The sequence below is a fragment of the Rana temporaria genome, chromosome 8, assembly GCF_905171775.1.
Source record: "Rana temporaria chromosome 8, aRanTem1.1, whole genome shotgun sequence".
In the NCBI taxonomy this organism is placed as follows: Eukaryota; Metazoa; Chordata; class Amphibia; order Anura; family Ranidae; genus Rana; species Rana temporaria.
This window is the reverse complement of record NC_053496.1, coordinates 118146252-118153532: the sequence shown is the minus strand read 5'-3', so window position 1 is coordinate 118153532 and position 7281 is coordinate 118146252.

The following is a 7281-nucleotide window of genomic DNA, read 5'->3' as shown; positions in this document are numbered from 1 at the left end:
GCGACGTACGTAGCCACAATGCACACTGGGAAATGTAGGCGCCCGGTGCATGCGCAGTTAAAAAAAAACGTAAAAAACGTGAGGTCAAGCCTCATTATAGGATGGGCCCCTCCTTCCAGTAGATACCTCCATTCCTCTAGAGCAAACTTGATAGCAAGTAGCTCCCTGTCTCCGACATCATAATTTCTCTCGGGAATCGTCAGTTTCCGGGAGGCATAAGCCACAGGGTGTAATAGGGATTTTACTCCTTGTCTCTGTGATAGAATGGCTCCAGTGGCGGTCTCCGAGGCGTCTACCTCCAAGGTAAAGGGCAACGTTGGGTCTGGGTGTCGCAGAACGGGTGCAGAAGAAAAAACCGACTTGAGTTTCTCAAAGGCTTCTTGAGCCTCCTGTGGCCAGTGGAAGCGGTTGCCTTGACGGGTAAGCTGGGTGATGGGGCTACGATGGAAGAGAAGCCAATGATAAATCTCCGATAAAAGTTGGCGAAGCCGATGAACCGCTGCACCCCCTTCTTGTCCACCGGAGTTGGCCAATCCTGAATGGCTTTAACTTTTTGGGGATCCATGGCAACCCCACCGGTGGAGATAATGAACCCCAGAAATTGCACTGAAGTTTTCTCGAACTCACACTTTTCGGCTTTTAGGTATAGTTTATGCTCCCTGAGTATAGTAAGCACCCCTTTGACGTGGCGCCTGTGTAGCTCAATTGAGGTTGAAAAAATGAGAATGTCGTCCAGATACACGACCAAAAAATCATCCAGATGTTCACGGAAAATGTCGTTAACTAAATGCTAAAAAGTGGCTGGAGCGTTGCAGAGTCCAAAAGGCATAACGAGATATTCAAAATGTCCAAACCGCGACCTGAAGGCGGTTTTCCACTCATCTCCAGCCCTGATCCTGACAAAGTTATATGCACCCCTCAAGTCCAATTTAGAAAAAACTTGAGCTGATCAAAACCGCTGGAATAGTTCCGGTATGAGAGGTAACGGGTACCTATTCTTGATCGGGGTCTTATTGAGCTCTCGATAGTCAATACAGGGCCTTAAAGAACCGTCCTTCTTTTGGACAAAAAAGATTCACGCACCAGCTGGGGAGGACGAGGGGCGGATGAAGTTCTTTTGCAGATTTTCATCGATATAAGCCTTGAGGGCTTCGAGTTCAGTTTCAGATAACGGGAAGATGTGGCCGAAGGGGACCTCGGAACTGGGTAGAAGCTCGATGGGACAGTCATACGGTCGGTGGGGGGGAAGGCCTGCTGCTTATCAAAAACGTCTTTAAACTCCCGGTAGACGGAGGGAATGTGTGGAGGAATCTCAGGTGAGGTTGTCATGGTGGAACAAGTGGCAACTGTAGGTGCAAAGCAATGCTGGGAACAGTAGGAAGACATGAAGCTAACCTCCTTTTTTAGCCAATTTATGCAGGGTTGGTGTGCCTGTAACCAAGGAAGTCCCAGGATGATGGGAAACAGCGGGGATGGAATGAGGTCTAGCCGTAGGAATTTCCGGTGGCCCGAGTCGGTGGTGGCTTGGAGGGGTTCAGTCTCTTGTGTGATAAATCCAGATCAAGGGAGGGAACCATCGGCTAAATGAATTTGTAGGTGGTGGTCCTTGCTGCGGAGAGGAACATGCAGTTTTTGGGCCAAAGTGAGGTCCAGGAAGCAGCTGCATGCTCCTGAATCAATGATGGCCGGTAGGCGGGTTGTCCCTTCCGGTAACTGTAATGAAATAAAGAGGACAAGATGAGCTTGTGGAACATTTGCAACATGATAATTGAGAGCAGGTTGAGGCTTGGACTTACTAGGTCTTACTGGGCAAGTGCGGAGGAAGTGGCCAACCGCTCCGCAATACAGGCACAAATTGTTCTGGCATCTCCGTTGTCTCTCCTCGCTGGTACGAGGAGCTCGGACCAGGCCGAGTTGCATAGGCTCCGGCTCAGGAAAGGTGGTATTTTGAGGAGCCGAGGTAGGTGGTGGAACTGGAGCAGGCCTAGGAGGAATCCAGGTAGGACGTGTGGTTTGAAACCGCTCAGAGCGCCGTTCTCGCAGGCGTCTATCCAATTGGGTGGCAGACTGAATCAGAGCTTCCAGGGAGGCAGGGGTCTCCGTCCTTGCCAACTCGTCCTTAAGCACCTCTGAAAGACCCTAGCGCGCCCACCCCCTGGAGTTGAGACAGGAGGCAGAGGCACAAGGAGGTACCGGTGCCAGCGAAGTAGCAGAACTGGATGGTGACTGTTGGAAGGTGGCAGCTGGAATTGCAGGGCGGCAGCCAAGGTAGGAGCCAGCAGTGCAGCTTACGGTGAACGGCACCAGAGACAGGAGACTGATGGAGGCAGGTCCGGGATGTGGGTCAAAGTTCAAGTTCAAGGGACAGGCTGAGACAAGTCCAGGGTGCAAGCCAAGGTTCAGGGGCAGGAGACAGCAGCAGATCCGAGTCACAAGCCAAAGGTCAAGGTTGGGAGAATGCAGTGAAGTCAGAGGCAAGCCAAGGTCAAGTTCCGGGAGAGAGCTGAGTCGGGAGGAAATCCAGGTAAATAGCACAGGGTAACAGCAACAGATATTCAGACAAGCTGATGACAAACCAGCAACCTGTCTAAAGACAGGGGCTGGTTTAAATAGGGCGGTCATGCCTCTGATTGGCCCCGAGAAGGTGCACACCCGCGCGCGCTCATGCACGCTCCGGGCCGCTGCACCACGCACGCGCCTAAGGCGCCCAGGTATGCGCCAAAGCGCCGATCTACCGCGCATGCGCGCCGCACGGGGGCCAGCAGAGCTGAGACCCTGACAGTAGGCCTCTCTTGAGATACCAGCCTCGTGCTCTGTATTTCCCAGACAGGTTCTCCATCGGTCGGCTTCCAACCTCAGGACAGACAGCACAGGACAACTCTGCAGCCGCAGACTCAGTCTACACACTGAGCCTACAAGGTAGATTCTTTGCTCCCGACCAACGTGGTCCCGGAAGCCAGGCACACTGAAACACCCACCCCGGCCAGGAGGGCCACACACGGGGTGGTGGGATGACTGCCCAGGCGGATGGTGGTGAAGATGACCCCGAACCAATGGAGTCCGCCCCCTAAATACCCCTCCCCAGCATGCACAGCGAGGCGATCAATCCTTCTGATTGGCTGCCGAGGAGAAATATCCAAACTACCCTGACTCTACTGCTGCCACCTGTCGGTCTGGGGTGGGACCAACTCCCCAGACAACGACAGTGTGCACACACAGTACAGCCAAAGCTGGAACAGAAGCTCTGAATTTAGAAAAATAAACACAGTCAGAGGCAACTAATTCTCTGACTACCCTCTAAATTTACAACAGCACCGGCTATGAAAGTAGCCAGGCGCTACATGTACATAGAGATAACCTGTACAAGTTTGAAAAGGTATGGGGAAGCTGATTGTCTGTGCGAGGCTTAACACCAATAGACCTAATCATGGACAAATTATTAACGTGAAGTTCCACCCACTTTTACAATTGTATCTTTGGATAACATTTTTATTTTTTTTGTTTCTTACCTTTTCTGAAGTACTGAGTGTACTTCCGTCCTACCTTGGCCACGGCCCAGGGCATCATTTCCTCCTGCTCCCCTGCTGCCTTGGATAGAAGAAGATCCTAGACTGTCGCACTCCTTAAAACAATGTCTTTCTTGTACAAATGAAATCCAAAAAAAAAACAAAGCGATGCAGTCAAAATGTGCATAGCCAGCACCCTTTTGGTTTAGTGGGACGGAAGCAAAGCCAAGGGATCAGCAGTTTTTAGAGAGGTATCATCTCTCAATTCCCCTGCTGCCTCTTGTGTCCCAGAAGATGACAGGGTCACTCAGAAAGCACCGCTTGACTCACGCATGCACATTTCTCTTAGTTACAATTAGTGGCGTCTCCAGCTTTCATATTTAGGGGGGGCACATGGGGGGACAGGGATAAAAGTAGGGGGGCCAACTATAAAATGCAATTATATATATATATATATATATATATATATATATATATATATATATATATATATATATATATATATCCTGGGTCCCTTTACTACGATCCCACTATGGGCCCTTTCACATGTTCTGCAGTGAGCTCCCTTCCTACTATACTGGGGCCCCCCAGGGTGGCAGAAAACAAGAGATATATGTCACCAGCACACCAAGAAAATATAAGGGTCCAAAGCAGTGGGAGAACTATCAGGGTTGCAAAGGTTGTCTTGCCACCGGGCCCTGGTGTTCTGCCACAGTGGGGATCCCCAGCTGTCCTGTCCCTGCTATTTACAGCGCTGGTCTGGCGTCTATCTCCTTGGCAGTGGCGGCAGTCTATTAGGACCTAGTGCTGGTGACATTATGGGTGCATGGGGAAGACTGGCACTATTGGTTATAGAGAGCCGAGCCCCCAGCTGGTCACCTAGCAGCAGTAATGCTGTATAACCTTCTCTGTTGACATGCTGATTGGCATGTGATCCAGGTGATGCTCCCAGTCAGATCTAATAAACACAGTATTTATTAGCATCAAGAGTACAACCACATAAATATAATCAACCGTATGATCAGCAGCCATGTGGGCTCTATGCCTGTAAAGTGTGGGCTTTGATCAATAAAATCACTGATATTTATGACTAGGATTTGACTAAGAGCATCACCTGGATTGCATGCCGATCAGCATGTCAGAGAAGGGTCCACTGCTGCTAAGCAACCTGCCGGGAGCTCAACTGTCTACAATCAATAGAGATGGGCTCGGGTGTGTTTGAAATCCCACATGCCTGATCACGCCAGGAAGCCGACACTCCACAGTGCTAATCAATGTATGGGCTGCCTAAGAGCTAAGACCAGCCATAGACAGTTTAAATCTCAGCTGGTTCAGCAGAAACTGGCTGAGATTTGAACCATTAATGAGCAGATTCTCTTATGATTATCACTAGTGTTTGCTGTATAGTCACTAGTGATAATCACTGTTTGTCGGGAGAATATAATTGCTGGGCAGGAGGGATATTCCCCTGTCACCACTGTCTGTTGATAGGGGAATCATGCAAGTTTCTTTCCTGCAATCTGTGGATGCAGGAAAGAAATTTGCACCGTATATTATCTGCCTAACTGAAAGTGAAAGTAAATTGTGAATGTTTTGAAAGAACAGGAGAGGGGGAGGGAGACAGATGGGGGGGAGAGAAGGGATGGAGATAATGTAGTTCAGTGATTACAGTGTACTGCAGTCTGCAGTGCACACACTTAAACACCCAGGCTAGAATATCTGGTTGTGTGAGCGCTCGCATTATGCAGTGTCGGCGAGCACAGGGAGGGGGAGGAATCCCCCGCAGAGCTGACTGGGGACGCTCTCCCTCTCGGGGAGCAAAATACAAAAATTTTCAAAAAAATGGTGGGGCACAGCATGATGTTGGGGGGGGTCAGGGCCCCCTCTGGCCCCCCCTAGGGACGCCTCTGGTTACAATGGCGGCGCCTTCACCCAAACTGATGGACGGATCGGCCTCGGGGGGGGCCGACATCGCGGGCTCCCTGGACAGGTAAGTGTCCTTATTAAAAGTCAGCAGCTACAGTGTTTTTTTTTGCGGCTGGAACACCGCTTTAATGTGAATTACCACCCGACCGCGTGGGTAAAGTGATACCACCAGGTAATTACACTGCAGGGCTATGACAGGACAGTTGTTATAAATAACACTTATATGTTAATGTTTTTATTTTTTTAAACGAGAATATGTTAATGTTTTCATTGTTGCAGTTTATGTAAGGTAAATGACTACAGGAATCCTGCCTTACTAAATGTCATATGCTACAGTTATGTACTTTATCTTAGATGATCCGATACATTATGTATGGACTCTCTGGAATGTTTCTTGTTGATAAATGGCTTGTTGGCTTTTTTTCAATAAAATTCTACCTGATTTAAAAAAAAAGATGTGATTGATGAGTAAGAACTGTACTCAGCTGTTACATACAATTACTCCACTGGTGATCATTGTTTATAGCACATGAAACTCCCTTTGTTGCAAAACTATTTTGTTCATTGACTTTTTATTGGCATTTTTGTTTCCTGATATAACTAGTCACACCAGAGATGTTGCTAAACATTTAATTTCTTCCTTAATGCCAGATAATACTAAGGTTGTCCATTTAATTTCTTGTGTATGAATATAATATAATATAATAACAGGTGGTTGGTGAATGTCAAGCATGTCAAACTAATGTTTAGTCCATGGCAAATATCTTCTGAACTATCAGAAAACTTAAAATAAGGTAATATAAAGTGCGCTACAGCAGGGACCATGGCAGATCTCTTTCACTCCCAGTAAAAATATGCAGCGTGTAGGGTAGGGGCACAGGAGTGGTCCCACAAATTGACCACTAGGTATCAACATAGGGTCAGGAAATCTTGTAGTGAGAGTGGGCAGTATAGAGGCCTGGGTAACTGCTAGAGGTTTACAAAGTAGTGAGTGGGATATTACCATAGATCAGGGGTAGGCAACCTTTTAGGCCTCGTACAGACGACCGGATCTATCCGCTGGGATTGATCCGCGGATCAGTTCCAGCAGATAGATCCGGTCGTGTGTACGTCCGAGCGGACATTTCCCGGCGGATAAAAATCCAGCCGACGGATTCCCAGCGGTTAAAAATTTCTTAGCATGCTAAGAAATCTATTCGCTGGAATCCAGTCCAGCGGACTGATCCGGTCGTCTGTACAGACTCACCGGATCAGTCCGTCCGCTCCCCTCCCTCGCATGCGTCGTAATGATTCGACACATGCGTGGAAGTATTTACCTTCCAGCGTCGCGCACGTCGCCGCGTCATCGTCGCGGCGACGGCGCGACACGTCACCGCGGATGTATTCCGCGCGGATTTCGATCTGATGGTGTGTACAGCCATCAGATCCAAATCCGCCAGAGGATTTATCCGCTGGAAACGGTCCGGCGGACCGTTTCCAGCAGATATCCTCTTGTGTGTACGGGGCCTTAAGCACAGTGTGTCATTTTTTTTGTTTCAAAGAAATTGAGCATGCCGATTTTATAACAAAAAAAAATGTCAACTTCACACTCTCAATCACGAAAATGATTTTTTATAAAGTAAATGCTGTAAACTACTTGATACTCTAGCAGTAGTGAGAAATTAACTTCCTGCACTCTCATGCCTCAGATCACTGTCCCCCCTACAAATCTGTTTTACCACTGTACCTCCTGCACATCTGTCCCACCAATGTACCTCCTTTCTCCTCTGCCCCGCCACTGTACCCCCTGTACATCTGCCCCACTTCTGTACCCCCTGCTTTTCTGCCCCACCGCTGTACCCCCCTGCTC